This window comes from Camelus dromedarius, chromosome 28, assembly GCF_036321535.1.
Source record: "Camelus dromedarius isolate mCamDro1 chromosome 28, mCamDro1.pat, whole genome shotgun sequence".
Taxonomy (NCBI): domain Eukaryota; kingdom Metazoa; phylum Chordata; class Mammalia; order Artiodactyla; family Camelidae; genus Camelus; species Camelus dromedarius.
Window position 1 is genome coordinate 20427991 of NC_087463.1, and position 22387 is coordinate 20450377.

Below are 22387 nucleotides of genomic sequence, written 5' to 3' on the forward strand. Positions count from 1 at the left end.
ATCAAACTGTGACACAAAGCCAGGACTTACTCATGTCCAAACAGCACAACTTTCATAACAGAAATAATTTGATCTACTGCATACCCCTAGATACTCAAAAGGCCAGGGCCAGATACCACACAGGCAGCATCTCTGCCAAAGATGCTACAGACCCAACACTAACCTCCACCTTGAAAACAGCTGTGAGAGCCGAAAGCACACTCTGTCTTTACTCCAACTTTCAAACATCCTAGGAAACACCACTCTCTGATTCTACCTATGGAAGGTATGACTCATCATGTAGAGAAAAACCAAAATGAGGTCCTGGGCAAGAACATTTAACAAATGGTGACTATAATATAATTTCTCATTTGTTGCATATGATTATGCCTAACCTAGTGTTGAAATAAAATACATATTGTTTTCATCCCCAATAACAAAGCTTTCTTTCTTAGTTAGTTTAAATGTAATCTTCATGAAGTCCAGTGATCTTTGCATATATGATAGAGATAAACGGACTTGGCATACATGAACTTAATTTTGCCTTCAAATTTAGCCACACTGACTTGGGAAAACAAAATACACAATACAGGGCAGAGAAGGTATAGTTAGCAAGAGCATTTCTATCCTGATTTGCTAATTTTCACAGTAGTAAAATTTTATCTTATGAAATTTCAAAAGGAGGACATCTCTTTGAGAGTGGAAGCAAGCAAGTCTTACGAAGTAGACTTTACGATGTTCTAACACACACATATTAAGAGGATATCTATATGTGTGTGTGTGTGTGTATATATATTTGGGGTATATATATAAACACTATGTATATATGTATTTATAATATTAGATACTATATATTTTTTATATAAAAAGATAATTCATAGGATTACCGTAAATGAAGACTGACAGTCAATCTACTTCTAGAATCAGAAAGATGTATAAACTAAATTTTCTGGTCAATAGTACGAATCTTAAGAATTGTGATCTTCCAGAGGTCTGTCTCATGAAATAAGAGATTTCCATCCAATGTAAACGCACTCTGTTTTTCTCTATTGTTTGAGCTTCCCTGTTTTATTCTTTTGAGGGCTCACATAATTAGGTTCCAATTATAGTTTGAGGTTACTTGTCCATGTCTTACTGAGGATCTCCATAATTAGAGTCTGAGGTATCCAGGATATGTGACAAGCAAGTAAACAAAGAAAATTAGTAGCAAGTTCTTTATTGCTTGATATGTTTTCTCATCCCCTCCACCAATTTTACACACACATACACACATACACAGACGTGTGTGTGTGTATGTGTGTGTATTTCCTTTCAGTTTTACTCATCTTGCAAACCAAGCCCTGTTGAATCCAATGTTTTCTCTACTCTGCACCCAGATAAGAGTACCTGAAAGCAGATACTGCAGCACATATTTCTTCCCTAGTAGGAAACATTATTATGTGAGTCCGACTCATTCCATTGCTGCAAGTATCATCTGCATGCTGGTGACTCATGAACAAAAGAGGTAACAGCAGGTCTGTAAATGGTTCCCTTTCTCCTGGGCATACATAAGGCAATGCTGATCTCAACAAAATCTACTTGTAAATATTCCAGTGGGATTTATAGTCTCAAGATATCTGAGGAAGTTCTTGTCTAAAAATGGTTTTTTTAAAGCATGACATACCATTTCTCTACAATGATTATTGAAAATAAACCTAAAATGCAGAGATGTATAGGACAAAGCAGACTGGAGAATAGAAGTTAGCTGCATGGACTATCTACCTCTGATTAATGGAGCATAGAGACCAGGAAACCTTGTATTAGACCTACTTCTTCTGAGCTAAATTGTCCCATACACATAGTTAGTGTAAGTCTCTTCCTCCAAAATCAGAACTCATCACAGGATAGGAAACAGGCATGGTCTTGCTTTGTTTTTTGTTTTGTCTTGGAAGCTGCATCTGTTGAGTTTGTGGCTATCTGAAAGTCTTTCCAGATGCAGCTTCCAAGACAAGAATTGTGCGGCTGCAATTCTCCCTACTTGTTTCATACATCTTGCACTACGCACTCAGAAAGTTTGATGCTGAGTTAGATCTATTATCTGTGTGCATTTACTTTGATAATCCAGCCATCTATGGTACTGCAGCTACCAAATAACACTACCCCAGACCTTTCCCTAAATTCTAAGCCTTAATGTCCAGTTTATCACCTCTACATGAATGTATTAAAAGAGGCAGAAACTCAAACTTCTCAAATCTCCTTTCCAACCAATTTAGTGTGTCCCTCCCCTAGACTTCTCTGTCTCAAGGGCTGTCAGCTCCATTTGGTCCAGCTGCCAAGGCAAAACTCTGGAGATATCTTTGACTCTGTCTCATCAGACCTAAACCATTTGCAAGGTTTTGACTCTACCTCAGAAATATATCTAGTATTTATTTTGCTTGCTCCATTTCCTCCTTAAATATCCTAGTCTAAACCATCATTATCTTTCAACAGATTATAGCAATTTCCTCTTATTTGAAAAGGTGGTTATAAAATCTCTTTTAAGTGAATCAGAGCATGGCCTATTTTTATTTATTAATTCAGTTATTATTTATTCATATCCCATCAATGGTTTCCTTCCTTACTCTGAATAAAATCTAAAGACCGAGTAAGAGCTGGCTTTGGGTTGTGGCTTTAACTTCTTTTGCTCTCTCATTTACTTAATTCCATGGTAATTTAGTATATGTGATTGTTGTGCATCTTTAGTAAAATCACTTATGTGCCAGTTATTATGCAGTGTGTTATCAAGCACATACTTGGGAGAATGTTGTGCTAAGTATTAAAATAAGAAAGCAAGACTAAAGGAATCTGATTTTTGCCCATACACATAGTATAATCAGATATTCATCTGGTAACATATATAAAATAGAATATTGAAGAAAAAGGGTTTAAAGAAAATGTAAGGGAAGTTTTTTAATTTATCTATTTATTTTCTCATTAAACCTTGTTTTAATGGGTCTCAGAATTCTGTCAAAGATTTTTGGTCAAGTTGTTTCTATTAAAAAGTACTAATTTTAAAAATGGATTGCTTACCTGTGCACGCGTGCTCACACACACACACACACATACACAAATCAAATTCCCAACAAAACAGTCTCCTTAACTTCTGAAGGTTTTATGATGCATTGTTTTTATTTGCCACTAATAACTATTAAACTTTAATGGCCAATTGACACAAGTAGTCCTGAGATTCTTCTTCCATAACTAAGACTGGCATAGCAGAGTTTACGGGTAACATCCATTTTTGCCTTCTGAACTTTCTGAGCAGACTTGGTGACCTTGTTAGCTCTGGTAGCCTTCTTGTCTACTGCTTTGATGACACACACAGCCGCTGTCTGTCTCATGACATGACCAACAAAACAACCCAGAGGATAGTCAGAAAGGTTCTCAGCACAGGTGGGCATGCCAGGAACCACATCAGTGAAGCAGAATCACCAGATTTCAAGAATGGGGCCATCTTCCAGCTTCTTCCCAGAACAGTGATCAATATTCTTCTCCAACTCAGCAAACTTGCAAGGAATGTGAGCTGATAGTCCACTGCAGGAGCACAGAAGCACTAACCTAGGCTGAACGGTACTAGATAATCACCTGAGCTGTGAAGCCAGTTGCTTCAACTGGTGAGTCATTTTTGCTGTTTCCAGCCATGCTGCCATGACGAACATCTTTGACATTGAAGCCCACAATGACCCCAGGAAAAGCTTTACCCAAAGTTCTGTGGTGCATGTTAACAGATTTTACTTCAGTTGTAACACTGATTGGAGCAAACATGACCACGATGCCAGATTTGAGAACACCAGTCTCTGCTTAGACCACAAGGACAATACCAATACAACCAATTTTGTAGATGTCCTGCAGGGACAGAGACAAGAAGACCTGAAATCATAAAACTCCTAGAAGAAAACACAGGCAATATGCTCTTTGACATTGGTCATAGCAATATTTTTAAAATATGTCTCCTTAGGCAAGGGAAACAGAAGCAAAAAAAAAAAAAAAAAAAAGACACTACATTAAACTCAAAAGCTTCTGCACAGCAAAGGGAACTACCAACAAAATGAAAAGACTGACTACTGAATGGGAGAAGATATTTGCAAATGATATATCTGACAAAAGGTTAATATCCAAATTAAAGCACTCACAAAATTCAACATCAAAAACAACCTGATTAAAAATAGGCAAAGGAACAGAATAAATATTTTTCCAAAGATGACACACTAATCATCATGGAAATGCAAACCAAAACCACAATGAGAGATCACTACGAACGTGTCAGAATGTCTATTTATCCAAAAGACAAAAATCAACAAGTGTTATTGAGGATCTGGTAAAAAGGGAACTCTCATGTACTGATAGTGGGAACATAAATTGTTGCAGCTGCTATGTAAAACACAAAATTGAAAATAGAACTGCCATTTAATCCAGCAATTCCACTCCTGAGTATATATCTGAATAAAATAAAAACTTTGATTTGAAAAGCTGTGTGCACCCCTATGTTCATTGCAGCATTGTTTACAACCTAAGTGGCCGTCAGTAGATGGATAAATGGATAGATGGATAAGAATGGATAAAGATTTGGTATATATATTCAATGCAAGATTACTCAGCCATAAAAAGAATGAAAATTTGCCATTTGCAAAAAAATGTTAAGTCAAATCATTGTACTGTACACCTTAAGCATGTGTAGTGCTGCAGGTCAATTATGTCTCAATAAAACTGAAAGGTAAAAAAGACGAAATCCTTAAAAATAAGTAACAACATTTTGGAAGACTGTACACTGACAATGTAACAACACTGAGAAATTAAAGATCTAAATAAATGGAAAGACATTCCATGCTCGTCAACCAGAAGACCTAATATTAAGATAGTAGTACTCTCCCGATTGAGCAACAGATTCAATCTGATCTCTTTGAAAGTCCTAGTTGGATTTTTATACAGAAATGGACAAGGTGATCTCAAGATTCATATGGAAGTGCAAGGGACCCTGAATGGCCAAAACAATGGTAAATAAGAACAAATTTGGAGGACACATGCTTCCCAATTTAAAAACATACTATAAAGATACAGGAAGTAAGCAGGACAATGTGGATGAACATATAAATCAATGAGATATAATTAAAATTCTAGAAATAAACCCTTACATTTATAGTCAATTCATTTTTGACTAGGGTACCAAGACAATTTACTGGAGAAAAATAGTCTTTTTCAAATACGGTTTTGGAAGAACTGGAAATCCATATGCAAAAGAATTTAAGTTGACCTCTACATCATACCACATGAAATAATTAATTTAAATTAATAACCTAAATATAAGAGTTAAATTATAAAAATCTTAAAAGAAAACATAGGTGAAAATCTTCTTGACCTTAGATTTGGCAATCATTTCCTGGATATGGTACCAGAAATACATGTGACAAAAGAAAAAAAAATAGATAAAATGGACTTCATCAAAATCAGAAGTTTGTACTTCAATGGAACCCATTAGTAAAGTGAAAAACCATACATATTGGAGAAAATATTTGCAAATGATGTGTCTGTTAAGGGACATATGTCCAGAATATGTAAAGTATTCCACAATTCAATAAAAAAAGAAAGAAATCTGCCGAAAATGGATAATTGCCTTGGATGCCTTGAATAGAAATCACTACATAAAGGATGTACAGATAGCCTGTGAGCACGTGAAAAGATGTTCAGCATCATTAGTCAGTAGGAGAATGCAAATCAAAACCACATGAAACACACTTCATACCCACTAGGATTGCTTAAAAGATAAAAATAAAAAAGGCTGTGAAATAACTAGAGGTCTCATCTATTACTGGTTGTATCGCAAAATTGTACAGCCACCTTGAAATACAATTTTTTCCCATACACAAAGCTTCACATACTTAATGTATACAATTTGATGAGTTTGCTCTATGCATATACAAGTCACACCATAGCCAAAATCACAGTAATAAATATCAATGATCTCCAAGTATTTAATTGATTTCCTTTACCTTTCTCCCCCCTTGGTAATAAGAACATGTAATGTGAGATTTATGCTCTTAAATTTTTAAGTGTACAGTACCATGTTGTTACCTATAGGCACTATGTTCTACTGCAGAGCTCTAGAACTTACTCATCTTGTATAGCTTTATACCCATTGAATAACTCTCTATTCCCCCCCACACCCCACCCCAGCCATGGAAAACATCATTCTATTTTCTGCTTCTGTAAGTTTGACTATTTGATGCCTCATATGAGTGCTGTCATGCAGTATGTGTCCTCTGTGACTGACCTATTTCATTTAGCATAATGTCTTCAGATTCATCCATGCTATTACAAGTAGTGGAACTTCCCTCTCTTTTAAGGATGAATAGTATTCCATTGCATGTATATACAACTTTTTTTAAATCCATTTGTTTGTTGATGGACATTTGGTTTGTTTCCGTATCTTGGCTATTGTGAATAATTCTGTAACAACGATGAGTGTGATCTCTCTTCATGATGCTGATTTCAAATCTTTTGGGTGTACACCAAAAAGGGGGGTTGCTGGATTATTGGTAGTTCTATTTTTATTTTTTGAGCAACCTCTATACTGTGTTCCTCAGCAGCTGCACCACCGTACATCCCCACCAACAGTGTGGAAGTGTTCCAGTTTCTCTAGACCACTCCACATTTGGTGAGGTATGAAGAAATTAATATACAATTTGCCCATGACTCAAATTGTTAAACACAGTTACCATATGATTCAGTAATTCCACACCATGGCTTATATTTGAAAAATGGAAAACTGATTGTCTTTTAACCAATGAATGGATAAACAAAATATGGTGTACTCATACAATGGGATTTTTTTCAAACAGAAAAAGGAATGGAGTTCTTAAATATGCGAAAACATGGGTGAACCATAAAATCATTATACTAAGTGAAAGAAGTCAGTCACAAAGGCCCATAAATTACATTTATATGAAATGTTCAAAACAGGTAAAATGTACACACAAAGTAGAATAGTTGTTCCCAGGGCCTGAGGGATGGGGAGTGGCTGATAAGGCGCAGAGGATTTTTTTTTTTTTTTCAGAAAATGAACATGTGTTAAAAATTAATGGTAATGATGATGCAGCTCTGTGAATACTGTAAGAATCACTATATTGTACACTTTGAAAGGGTGGTATGTCAATCATAATGTTCTTAAAAATGTATTAGGCAATTTAGATGCTGTAAAGGAAATGTGCGGAGCGCAGCCAAGCTCTGTCAGCAGAACATGCACTTGGCTGAGTTATAAATACCTCCCTTGTAAACTAATGGGGTTTGTGTGTCATTTGTAACCACAGTCAAATGTGACAAAACCTGAGAAGTACACACTATTTCTTTTATTTTACAAAATAAAGAATATTTAACATTAAAGTCTCCATGTTACATGAAAAGAATGTTTATGAGTTCAGTATTATAAAGTTTCAACACTGCAAAATTCAAGACTCAAACCTATTTTGGGGGCATTATGTTAGGCTCAAAGTTTTATCACTCTGAGGTGGAATTTTAAGTTGATAGCTTTTCCATTTTTATTTTATTTTTGTGGGGCCTTTGATAATGTTTGATAAGCTGACAGAGTTTAGGTAGGTCATTAGAGCTTCACTGTGCCGTCTGTACAATGGCTTATGGTAGCACGGAGAATAAATGTAAAAGTCACTAGACTATTTATTGTTATTTGGAGAGTTGGACCACTATTGTGTGTTGCTAATCATTGGCTGGAGTCCCCCAAAAGCCATGTGAAAACGTTATGTCCTACATGACAGCAGAGTAACATAAAATAAAATTACATTTTATAAGTGATTTTCTATGGCTTTGTTACAATTGCATACTCATATTTTAAGGGACAGGTGAATTTACCACTTTCTGAAGTTTATTGATATTTCCCTTTTATCTTGAGTAAAATATAGTAGTAATATCCATTCTCTGCGTTATGATACACTTGTCTAGGGGTGCCAGAACATGGATAAAATTGGACTACAGTTCTTAAGACTTAGTGTTTTACTATAAATCAGTTTTGTGGCCATCTCTTCCTCAGATGTAAATGATATTAGCTGTGTTATATGGAATAAAGTAAACATTTTAAAAATAAAAAGAAGAATAGATATATATTTTTAAGTTTGACAAATATAGTCATTGAAGTACTGATATATTTTAATAGATATTTCTTAATATCCACTAAGCTTTTAAGAAATACTGTAATAAATACTAAAAATTCATATTGGCTGGATATTTAGCTACTACCTTAAAATGAGCATTCAACAATAAATTAGTGACTTGTTAGGGTTTGATAGTGATATGATTTTTAAACAAATACACAAACAAAGGTGAATCATTCTACTTCTTGCAAGCTTTTGCATCAAATTTTAATGAAATTTATGAGATTTTAGAGAAGTATTTATCATATCTTAATATTCTCAAATATTTACATGAGTAAATTCTTGTGATACTTCTTAACTGAATGTAAAAAAAGAAATAAATTGATTTTGATATGTCATTCATTCTTCCCTATTTCAAATAATACACTTGATGCAACGATCTCATGGTTTTCAAATATGGAATTTACAGTAAGCAAATGTTATCACCTTATAATTTCAAGTAGTTATTCAAGAAAATATCAGTTATATACAGAAAGCAAATTTCAAATTAAAAAATATAATTCTGCTACTAAATAAATTTCATAACTAGTAGATGGCAAATAGCAAATAGTTTTCATATTTTGTAAGCAGACAATAATTGGGGGTTAGTGATTAAAATATGACTTTTCAGTATTACAAAGTGAACAGAAATTGGGTAAATATTAGCATGAAAGAAAACCCTCTGCATCAAGAACAGGTCATAAAAACATATAACTAGCCAACCACTGACAAAATTATATTTCAGGTACTATGCTAATATTGTACAGATACAGATATGAAACACATTGTCTTTGACTTCAGAAAGTTATAACATTAATATGCTAAGTGTGTTTAAATGAGCTTAAGAGTTATATGAAAGAGATTTATAAGGGTTAATAAATTATAACATGCATCTAATTGTAACTCTTCAGAAAATTATGTAATGTGGTTGAGTTAATATAAATACATATTTCTTATATATAATATAGAATATAAATACTGAAATATAAAGCATATAAATATTGAGGACTGAAAGCTGGGGTTTTCGCCTGACTTTGTCTTTACCCAGTATTCCTTTCTGATCTTTTGATTCATTATCTACATAAAGGAGATGCCTGAAATACTTAAGAAAGCATTCAGTACATTTAGTTCATTTTTCCTCGGTCACTTTCTGGCAATATAACACAAACTTTAATGGATTATAAGTCAGAATAAGGCTAATGATTATGTTGTGAGATGCTCACATCTAAAAGCATAAATTATACAATATCTTTCAAACTTAGACTCACAGTCAATATTATTGGCAAAAATTAATGGGAAAAAACATCTATTTCTAAGATGAACTGTGTCATCACTACTGACAGTATGATTAATGAGAAATGTCATACTTATCTAATTGTCTAATTTTTAAGGAAAATAGCGTAATTTAGGTATGACTTTTGGTTTAAGATTTGAACATTAAGCCCAGATTTTTTTTTCACTTATCCCGTGTAGATTATTTTTGATTGTCAAAGGAAATGTAGTTCGATGGATTTATAAGTTTAAGGTAGAAGCTTACCTGGTTTTGGAATAACTGGGAAACAACTGCTTCATACTTTAAAAAATTGCATTTTTCAGAAGAACCTGTCACAGGTGAAGACTATATAAAGCTTTGACTACAATGAACTAGAAATTCTAGAAAGGAAACACTTATATCACTCTTCTGTGTGATACACTTCAAGTATTTATTGCAAACCCCAGTCACTGATGTTGCAAATTTGCTCTGAAAAGTGTCTTCACTTTTTCAATTGATGAATACCTCAAGCCCCAGGTTCTTGCAAATTATTTGAAGGAAAACTCAGTTCTCATTAATTCTGTCTGCAGGATGAATTAAGGCAATGTTTCCATTATGTCATGATTGAGACACCTCGTAGAAGAGTTTTAGGAATTCCATTGATTTAGTTTTCAGGGATAAGTTCTAGAAAATTACTTTGGAAAATTATAATATATATCTTTGCTTACTCCAAAAGAAGTGAGTAGATTATACAGATCATTATCTATTTATTTCCATCTACAACCAGTGATGGAGTGCACTTCTCCATTTCCAGCTGCGAAGACGAAGCATTTGGCAAAGGTTGAAATAGGAATGTCTAGGACTCATCAGCCCTGCCTTATTTTTCACGTTATTGTGTTGGCCAGTTAGCGGCACACAGCTAGACACACATAAAGATTGACTTCAAATGACCAAAGTAAACAAATAGTAAGAATAAAATATATTAAAACTTGTAATATGAACATTTCTTACTTTGACTGAATTTTCTATAATTTGTTTGAAAATTTAAATGACATAAATGAGATGTCATGTTTTAAAAACAGAGAAGTACCACTCATTTAGTTTCTAACAGGGGAGACTCAGTCACAGAATTCATATTAATAATGAGTTTTGTCTTCATATGGAAAGGACAGTCTAGCAATTTCTGTCTAAATTTATATGTCATCTCCTCTTTCTTGGCTCAGTTTTTGCTATTTGCCTTCACTCTAATTATCCACTCTCCTTTTTGATATCTCTGCAATTCCATTTCTCTTTAATTTCCTCTTCTAGACACCTAATGTTTCCTATTATCCTTCACATTCATTCCATGGGCCTTTAATCACCACTCATTATAAAAGCCTGTCAGGAAGTTGAGGAAACTAGTAATTTTTACAGCTTAAAAAACCTTTTGGACTCACTGAGTTACATCTGAGATAAATTTTCTCTTGTTATGTGAATGGATATAACTTATCCCTCTTGTTGAAAGTACTATTCTTAAAAAGAAATTAATTTTACCTTGGTGCAAGCTAATACTTTGAAAATGAATTACTTCCCTATATTGTGAAATATGAATTATAAGTAAAATATATGAATAGAGGATATATATTTACGCATATCTATAAATGGTAACTGTCTACACATGTTTGTGGGTGTGTAAACAAAGTATTCACAATATAGGATTCTTTACACATAATATTCAAGTATATTATTTAGTGTGTTCATTATTAGTTTACTACATCTATATTGTGATTTCTCCAGAAAGATGAGAAATCTTTATGAATACCTGATGGACAAATGGAACTGCTCAAAAAATAATTGAATTATTTTCATTGAGAATGGAAGCATGGTTATTGAATCATTTTGATGTTTAATTCATCATATAATTTTAAGGAATAAACAAGTTATAAAGAACTTTAAATACAAATTACATTTATAAAATATAAAGCATTATAAAGAATGTTGATTCTTTGCCAAATATGTGCATCAGAATCCACTGTAGACTTAAATTTCACTCAACTAAATTTAATTTCCTCTGAGTCTGTCCCAGATAGGTTTCAATCATTATGTTTTAAAAGACTTTATCAGGGAATATTTTTAATTTCACTAGTCAATTACCACTGACTTTAAGAAAAACAGAAGCCTAAACATAGAACATCAAGTTTTCTGTTTCTGCTCCTACATACCTTGGAATCTCATCTGTAAAAGAAAGTAGTTGATACTTGTCATATGTAATATGACTGCTATTATGAACAAATACAATATTGGGCATGAATAAAACTATATATGGACTAGGGAAATTGTATATAAATTTAGACTTTATTATTTAAGTAAGTTCAAAGAATTGGTATTGTTTTCAATATTTCTTACTGTCAATATTTGTAGAGGCAGATCACAAATGTATACTATATTTTATCCACAGTAGACACAACTCATTTAGCTGACGGAACATGAGCAATGAGCAATTCAGAATTTTCTATGGCTCTAACCACCTGGCATGGCTCTTTTAATGCAAAACAGGTGAATCACCAATCCTAACTATAAGGATAATACTTGTGTTCAGAAGCCGTAAATATCACATTTTTTATATTCTTAAATTGAAATTGAAATTACATGTAAAAAGATACTCATGCAAATAATCTCTGACATTATTATTACTTGAAGACTGTGCATGGCTGTAAAAGAAATAAGAATCCTTCTTAGTGTTGTATATTCTGCACTTGTCAACACGTTTAACGGTTTTAGTATGCAAAGCTAAGAAACTAACAACTTTTAAAAGCTTCAGAAATTATTTGAAGCTCAACTCAAATGATCACCCTTAGAGTTTTCTCCTATCGCATATTTTGACCGTTTTTTTGGAGTACCTCTCCTTTTCTGACTTCCGAGAACGTGCACCTTGGCCCACTTTTCATGTGGATTTACTAATTTGTTTGAAGGTATATATTTTTGTTGTCATGTAGGAACTTATACTAGCCTCCTCCTGGTAAATGACAGGTCCTGGCAGAGAACTGATGGCCCAAAGGTCAGCTATGAACACAAGTATGCTGGCTGGTCTAAGATATTGTGGTCTGGAATCACACACTTCTTAAAATGTAGCCACATTTATGGATAAAGTGGCAGTAAAAGCATAAATATAATACTATATATAAATACTATGTATTTTATAGCTGATAAAATTCAAAGTATATGATTTGTCCATTTAATAAATTTAAAATTTGTTCTCTGTTTAGTCAGAGCACAAATTCGTCTTGGATACATAATAAGGTATAATGTGTTCACAATTCTAACACTCATTTCCTTCAGTTGCACAATCTACCAAATACATCTAACATCAAAATTAGAAAAAAATAGTAATTTATAAAGTACTGAAAAATATATGCAGTTGTATATAAAATTATATTAATAAAGTTCCATCAGGAGTCTAGAAGAACTACTTTTATCATATTTATTTATTAAAACACTCAATAATTAAGACATTTTGTTAAAACTCACAAATATTTCATAAAGCTTAAAGCTTCCATTCTGTTTAATTAAATCATCTTCAGCTAATTTTTCCAACACAGTAATTTATATATGATTCTTTAGCTCATGGACATAATCTTTTCATATTGAGGGCATTTATGACTAAATATAAAAACAGCAGATGAAGATAAATATTCTTCACAATATGTTCTCAATAATGAAAAGTTTAAAAAACAATTTAGTAATATAAAATTTAATTTTATAGGTATAATTTCTGGTTTATAGCTATCTATATTAATGACCAAATATATGGCATGAACTTGGCCTCTGAAAGTTGCAAGATCTTCCAATGGTCTATAAGAACAACTTTTTAATAGCCTAACAATGGAGACTGAGTGAGTGAACTATAAATTTCACAAAATAAAGTGCTGTATGTTTGGCTCTATACTGTGTATATATAAGTATATATATGAGTGTAATTATACACATGACTTTTGTTCATGAACATATATAAAACAATATACTGATGTTCATAAATTTGATGGCAGACATATCAAATTTCCCATAATACCTGAAATCATATTTATGTTCATGTAGCAGTAAAGAGCTCTGTGTATACTTAGGAAATTGTAAAGAAAAGGAAATATGTTTTCAAAATAAACATACAGGCAGAGAAAGAATAAAAGAAGAATGCATTTAGGAAGTAAAATATATCTAGGGAAATTTATCTTTTTATTGTTTCTATCATCTGCTTTCCTAAAGTTATTTTAGGAAAGTAATCATAGATATTAATAGAAACTACATTCATGTTTTCTTTGGGTATTTATTTTACTAATTGTTTTCTTCACACATTCCACATTCCTGGTTTCTCCTATTTCTGACTTGGTCCTGGGCTCCCTTGTTTCCTTTCTCTGCATTTTAAAATGTAATTTATTGTATCTGTAGCTATGCACTTCCAGTTTCATAATGAAAATCAATTTGAAAATATAACACACTATATTAAAATTTCCTCCACAGCTTTTAAAAGGGTATCTCTACCTATATTTTCATGATATTGGATGGGTGTTGTTAGTAATACACTTTCAAAAATGCAATTTAAGAATTTAATCACTATCATACTTTGTCAATTGCTGAAAAAACAATCTAATGCATAGGGATCTGGAAAAACTGATCCTACTGAAGTTCATTTACATACTGATGCAATCTCCTGTACTCGCTTGCTAGAGCTGCCAAAACAAAATCCTGCAGTCTGTGTGGCTTCAACAACAGCATTATGTATGTATTTTACCATTCTGGAAGCTGGAAGTCTAAGATCAAGGTGACCTCAGGCTTGGTTACTGAGGCCTCTCTCCTTGGCTTGCAGATGGCTGTCTTGTCACTATTTCCTCACATGTTCTGTGTGTTTTCTGTGTTTAACCTATTCTTCTTCTAAGGACATCGGCCATATTGGATTAGGGCTGACCCACATGACCTCATTTTACCTTAATTACCTCTTTAAAGGTCCTGTCTCCAAATACAGTCACAATCTAAGGTACAAGGGGTTAGGACTTCTACATATGACTTTGGGTGGGGGGCACAATTCAGCCTACATCTACATTTGTAAATACAAACAGGGATAGACCATTATTCAGCTATTAAGATCTTAAATATACTAGTGGTTTAAATCTGTGTCATCAGATAATAAAAACATATTTTCTTAATAATAGTAATCATCTCTTGAGGATATAGATTGTTTTTTATTCCAAATATATCACTGACTTCTTTCAGATTTTCTGACATATATAAAGTATTCAATAAATGATGGTTTGAATGTATGGCTAATTGATAGAATTGAGTCATCACCAAATGAGTCATCTTCTGAGGTAACAAATGAAAAATACACAAATTGTACTAATTTTACAGTGCTATTACAATAAAGATACTAGTATACTTATGTGTGTGTTAATAAATCTACCAGTAAGTGGTAGGAGTGTTTTAACCTTTCTACCAATGAAAACCTAGTTCAAATTTATTTCCTTCAGGAATCTAAGTCAGTCCTACTCTGCTTACTTCAGTCTCACGGCATTAATTCAGCACTTGTGAACTGAGCTTAAACCACATGGTTGCTCTCATCTGCTGACATGCTATGTAAAAACAGTACTGAAATCCAGATGTGGAAATGTTTTGTCTGTGCAAATTAATTTGTATGACCATCAAGGCCAGAGGCTGCACTTTTTATTTCCCCCGTATAACACCTAAATAGGTTTTCTAGACACAATAGTAACCCAATAAATTTCCTGCTAACTAATGCATCACCCATTCATGAGCCCCCAGTTGATACTTTTTTGTCTTTTGCTGCCTGCAAGTTGAAGTGTACATTTCAATTAGAGCCCCACTTACTGCAAAGACAGATTTGTCACAGAAACCAGAGTAAGCAATTTGTCATGTTGTTTTCATGAAGCCATAAAATAGTATTTCAGACTCAAAGTGATATTTGGGGATTATTATGCCACATCCCGAAATTCATAAAATGCAATATATGTATGCATAACGGATGAGGTGCATTTCAGGAATGAAAATGATTGCAGTACACAGAGCTTGTAAATCAATTTGTGAAGCACTTCAGGATGAAAGGAGCTATACAATAAATATAACTTGTGGAAGGGTGCATATTTGTTGTGTAAATACAGTCTCCTCTGCCTAGAAGTTTTTAACCCCATAACAGTCTCCAAGACAGATTTTTAAAACCTCCTTTCTTTAACGTAATTTGAACACATGTTTTTGATAGAAAATGATTCTTAACAGGGCAGACGCTGATTTCCTGAATTTTACTTCTGGTCTCGCCAAACCATGATTTAACTGCACTATGTTCCTTGTCTCTAGAGTTTCTTCTTATCAAGTACTGATTTTTATTTCCTGACTTGTAATTTCAACCCCTATGGTTGGCCTCACCTCAACAAGTAATTTTTATTTTCCCTGTTTTACATGTGAAGAAGTTAAATATAATTATATTTATATAACATACATATCTATACACATGTATGTATACATGCCATATTTACAAGTGTATGTCCAAAACGTAAAAACTAAAAGTAACTTATGTTTAGAATTTACTGTTTGTATTTGTAAGTATGAACACTCCTCAGCAAGGATTTCTCCAGAAACTGGGTGCGTGCCTGTCTCAGAAGTTTAGAGCTCTGACCTGGTGAGAAGGAGGTGGTCACAAATGGCTGCCCTGAAGTAACAGTGGTGAAGACACCCCGAAAGTAGAACTGGATGTTAGCTGGTAAAGACAGACAAAGGTGGCACTGAGGATCTGCAGAAGTTCATATCATAGCATAATTGTTAGATGCTAAAACAGACAAGGATTTCTTTTGAAACAGTGATACTGAAGTACAATAAAAAAGGGAAGATGTGGGAAGCCAGTGAGGGATCAGGTAAATTAGGGGAAGCAAAAATTGTAAAGAAACAGTGACGCTGTTGTACTGATTCAGATTTTTCTTTAATAAAATTGAAAAGTCATCTCTATAGATTTTAGGCTTGTTTACATGTGCGTTTTCACAAGATCTCACTTGTTGAAGGATGTATTGGAAGGAGGAAGGACAGATACAGGGAAAAAAATTGTTGCTATTGTGGTATTTCAGGAGAAACAAGGTTATTTCTACTAAAGGTGAAGGAAAATGGAAGGTTTCACGAAATGTTTATAAGGTGAAATTTATATGATTTTGGAAGTCATTAGTTATTTTTGGGGAGTGGATAGTGAGGGGAAAGAAAGTTACCATGGTGGACTCCTTTGTACAAGTGGATTTTACATCTTTGTATGTTGATGCTCCTTACTAAAATGAGTATTGCTGGAGTAGGACCATGTCTGGGTTCAACACGGACCTTTTTAACTTAAGGTGTTTGCATGACATTCATGAGATATGAGTCATCAAAATATATATGTTGGGAGAACAGAGGCAAAGCATAGCCTATTACAATTAGGGTATGGATAAATGATCATTAAAGTCATTAGTGTCTACGAGGGAAAGAGAATTCTAGTGAAAAAAAGTTGAAAATGACTGACCAAAGACCTGTTATTAAGGTAAAGAAAAGAGTCTTTTGAGAAAGATTCATTATTGATCACAAGTGTCAGGTACTATTGGGGGGGTCACTAAACTAAGATCTATTAAGTGCCACTTCCGTTAAAAGATGAGGGTTCTTATGCTCAAAGGCATAAATTTAAGTTCAGCACTTACTCTAGATCTTGTGAAAAGGCTGAATACATTTAATGTTTGCTTTCTTCCCTTTTACAACTAATTTGTATTACTGTCACCACAAAACATTTCTTGTTTAGAGATAAATCATACAAGCGACAAGTAGTATCAAAATTATTTTATTATCTCAAACATTTTTCTCATTAATCGGGACTCTAAATCACTGTAACAACAACTCCCAAAATCTCAACCAAGCAACAACCAAAAAACAAACAAACAAACAAACAAAATAAAAACAGAAAAGCAAAGAAAGAAAACAAGAAATCCTGAATCCTACTTTGCATTTTTATGCTTACTAAATATGTATGTGATTATTTTAAGGACAAGATTAACACGATAATGAAAAAGAGAAAGAAGGTATGTGAGATGATTTATGAATATCTAAAGAGAGTCATTGCCTCTATCTGAAGTGACTATGGAAATACCAAGAATAAGGGATTTAAAATAGGTCATGAAAAATTAGTAAGACCTCTATAAATTGAAATGGAAGTGAGGAAAGTCATCACCAGGGGCAGAACCAATAACCAGAACTGGGATGTAAAGTAGAGGAAAATATGAATTTTTGCACAGTAAATATTCCATTTTGAGTGTAACCTGTTTAAAAAGAGGTAGAAGAAAATATGGTTGTGCCTGAGTGTGGAAGACAGTGCAATGCTGGGCTAAAATGACGTGGCTGGTGTACCAAGTTGTGACTGGTCTGGAAAACACATATTACAGGTGCCAAATGAGGGAATGAGGTACCCACAGGAGCGTGGGAGGAGCTGTGAGAGAAGTTCGCAGAGGGCTGGGTAGAGTGCCATAGGGACAATCACTGAACATCAGTGACATCCGGTGACATCAGTGCAGGCAGGAAAGCTAGAGAGTTTAGAAGAGCATGGAGAGGGGTCATCTGGTAAGCAAACTGGGACAACTAGGTGGAATTTGGGGAGCTCTGTGAAATCTACCTTGACTGTGACAGCAGTCCTTGGGGCGACGAACGGGGACCATCATGTCTGAGTAAGCAGCTGTGTGTGAGTGTGAGCGACCACCGCTTCTTCTTTACTTCCACCTTGCAATTTACACGTGACTTTATCTCATTGGCAAACCACAGGGGAGTAGGATTTCAGAAAACATAGGCACCAGTCTTCTGCGGGAGTGCTGGAGCCAGGTTGAAAAAAATCAGTACGTATGAAACATGTGTCTGTGCCTGGTTTATAGTCCTCGCTCAAACCAATCCTGTTATGAATGAGGTGCTTGAAAGTTATATGCATAACAATGAAAGGAACAAGCGGAACTTCAGGGCAGGTAATGTGGCAACACTTTTTAAGCCTTATTTGAAATGTGGAGAACAGAGAATAAGAAACAATTTTTACTTTTAACAAATGGAGAACTAAAATGGGGATAAAATAGAAAGACTGGAACAGAGTATTCAAAGGCCGCTACCAGGAAGCACTGGAAATGTATATTGCACATACGTTTTTTCACACACTCTTTATCAGATGCTTTATTTTGTGTCAGGTTTATACGAGTATATATATGTTATATAGTAATTTAAACTATGCTAGCAATAGGACAGGATTTCTGAATGCATTTGGGACATAACACAGTGCACAGTCATCAATACAGTTTTACAAATATTTACAGCTCTGTTTTTCCAGGCTAATGGAAAAATTGAACTCTCCAGCACTCTTCAGAGTTTGTGGTAACCATGGGAATTGCTTTAGTCAATGTCCTTTAAACAAAATGTGCTCCTTACATGCTGAAACTTGAAGGACCAGAGTGCTTTTTATTATATTTTCTGCCCGCTGCTGTAGTGACAGGAGATCTGTCATATGGCTTAGCAGAGTCCCTCAGTTGACCCACACGGGACTTATAACATGAGCAAGAGATAAACTGACTTTTTGCTGTTCACTGAGATTGAGCAGTTGTTTGAGTCTACAGTAAAAGTTAGCCCATCCCAACTAATGCATCGATGTTGAAAGAGGGGCCAGGTTTAAATCCTTTCTCAGTACATTTTCGTGTGTGTGACTGCTGGGAATTCTGTACACTCTGAGTCGGTTCTCTAAGAAGTGTTATTATTGGTCACAATACACACCTAATACACACAAAACACTTAGTATAGAAGACATTCAATAAAATGTATGTATTATTAGTAGAAATTGGTATATAGTATAGCATTAGACTTGTTCACTCAATAAAACTGGTTGTGAAAGCAAAGATCATGTTAAGAGTGTAAACACATACTTCTATGAACAGTGATATATCCTTTAGAAATCTGGAAAGGGTTTAAGAAAAAAAGAAAAATCTATTGTTTCCCTGAAACTTTGGTTTTCCAAAAACAAAGATTAGCATTCCTTTCTTTCATATTCACTTTTGAAATAAAACATGGAAATTCAATGAAACAAAGTGTAATAACTGTTTTCTCTTCTAGAGTTGTTATCAGCGTCCAGGGTGAGTGACACATCGTGAATAACACATTGAATCATTAGCACATGAAAGCAGCTTTCCTTCTGCTGTGTTTTGCCAAACGTCTGAGGTCTTTGATTTGAACTAAACGACATTTGGGCATGCTGATACTTCACAAAGGATTAGCTAATGTGGAGAACCTAATCTCCTATCATTTGGGACATTTTGTATTAATTCAAATACTTAGAAAACAAATCTGTAAGTGAATGTTATGCAAAAAATGTTGCAGCTCCAATCTGCTTCTCTCATCCTTAAAATAGTGAGTTTTATTATGATCCATTTTAGATGAGGGATTTTTTTTTGTCACAAACAATTTCATGGTTAGATACACATTTTGTTCAAAATTACACGGAAAATCCAGAAGGAAACACATGTTCCACGTAGAAAATTCCACCAAGAAAGAACACTGGGAAACGTCAGCCTATGTCACTTGTACCCAGGGATGCACTTATTTGTTCTTTTATTCAGCCAATATACTGCATTCCAACAGCATCTAGGAATATGCAGATGACTAGGACAGAGGACCTTCCCTTAGTTATTTCATATTCTCTTAGAGATGCAGTCAGGTAAGTAAATTACTGTAACTTAATACTGGACATGTTCAGCTGAGCCAGGTAGTGTAAGACATGGGTGCTCAGACAGAAGTGGCAGACTGAGTTGTCTAACAAAGCCACATAGAGAATTTAACCTCTTAGCTGGATCTTACGTTCAGGCAGAGGAGAAAGAAATAAGAGACAGAGAAAGAGAAACACAGAAAGAGGAAAGCATATCTTTGGCAAAGGAGCAGCAAATGAAATGTAAACACATGTAAAGAAGAAAACAAAATGTGCTGGAAACTGAAAAACATTTATTTCAGTTGATAAGTTAGGTATATTTGTTTGAGATTTGAGAAGACAGAAGTTCTAATTTGAGGGCCAGGCAAAAAGTGATCTTGGATGCTTTGCCAAGAATTGACTTTTTGTGTGTGGGAGTGGGTAATGAAGTAACAATACACTTTTTTAAGTGTTAAAGTTAGATTAGATAGGGTTTTTAGAAAAATCATCTTGTACAAAGGCTAGCAACATTATATGTAGCATTATGGGATAACTATCGTACAGAATGTATTTTACGGAAAAAAGCACAAATATTTAAAATTTCTAATCAATAAATGTAAACAATACTATCTTAAATAATTACCTTTTATCATGTATGTGTGAATAAATGTTCATAACAGTGAGCTTGGCATTGATATATCAAAAATTAACCTTGAGTATTTTCAATGAAAATAATTTTTAAAGAAGTTTCCACATTTCTAGAATCTGAAAGGAAAAATATTCAAATGAGTAAATGACTGTTAATGCTTGAAATCTGAGTAAATTAAATGGAAGTTAATATAAAAAACTACTATCTGGAGCATAAATTTTGGATAAAGTTTCTGAATGATCAAGACTTCATTAGGATCATTAAGGCTTAAAAACATAATGTTTATATCACTATGCAATTATTTATTTGAATATATCTACTTTTTTTAACTATAAAAAATGCTAGAGAAATGTTCTATATCTCACTTAGAATTGTGTTAACATGGGTGTGAAATACAAATCTGTCACGTTATATAATTTAGATTTGACTATTTTCTTTTACATCAGGCAAATATCAATAAACATGAAAAGTATCCATAAGAAAAAATTAAATGCAATGAAGGGCAAAAAAATTAAGCAAGAACACTGGAATAAATACGTACAAGTAAAATTGGCTCACCTATTAATTCTGAAACACTCAAACTTTGTAATCATTGCCTTTTTTTCTTTATTGGCCTATATATATATATCAGATAAATCATGTCTAAGTATTTTTCCTTCAGTGTGTAAAAACTGTTATGAAATGTTATAAGAATACCAGAAGGAAAAGAAAAAAAAAGTAGGTTAGCAATTAGTCCACTACTTGTCCAAAAAAAAAAAAAAAAAACAAAACAGGAAAGGAGTATAATTAAACAGAGAGTGAGTATTCCATATTTGATGGATAAAACTCTGTGTTTTGCACAATATTTGGAATGAAACAGTCGAATGAAAAACATGAATTAACAGAAGGAAGAAGTTAGAGGGAAAATAGCTTAAAAAACATATGACAGATTGTACTGTAGGAGAGGGAAAAGGGAAACAACAGTGAGGCTCAAGGCTGAAAGTAGAAGATAGACAACACCACTTAGGCAATAACAGTGTAGCCAGGAGGTACAGGAGCTCGCACAGAGCCAGTGCAGGGCTGGGGACGGGTACAAGAAGCAGGGAGGGAGGAGTAGAGAGAAAGGAGGAGGGGAGGGCGGAGCACTTTATTCAGTAATTAGAGGACTTCATATAGGTATTTTGACAAGCAGGATATACGATGCTCTTCAAACTTAAATGAGACTAATTTAATGCAGGTGATTACCACAGCCAATTTGAAGTGGAAATTAAAGAAGAATTGTTAGGTTTTTTTTTTTTTTTTTTTTTTTTAGGACCACCGGTAATAAGAAAGTGACATAAACTGTATCCATTCCTTCACATCCTGCACAGTCTGTATATGAGGGAGGTTATAAATTGGCAGATTAAAGGTCTTTTGCTTTCAATTTATGTGAGAGAATGAGTAGATGATAAACTGTCTCGAAGCGTGCAGTTCGTTGTAGAATAATAAAAATGAGCATCATTATAATAACAACAATAAAAATGAACGCTGTGGCACACGGTTCCTACGGAGCACACATGCACCCTGGCAGTTTCTCTCTTCAGCACACACCAAGTGTCTTTCAGCTTAGTGAGATTTAAGTAACGAGGGTAGCAAATCTAGTAGATAATTTCCCAGTTTCCCGTTCTACTACTGGACGATTC

General features: G+C 33.9%; 1 pseudogene; it reads right to left on the reverse strand.

Moving 5' to 3' along the window:
• Window positions 1-3152: 3152 nt before the first annotated feature.
• Window positions 3153-22387, reverse strand: part of LOC116149715 (elongation factor 1-alpha 1-like) — a 99286-nt pseudogene continuing 80051 nt past the window's right edge.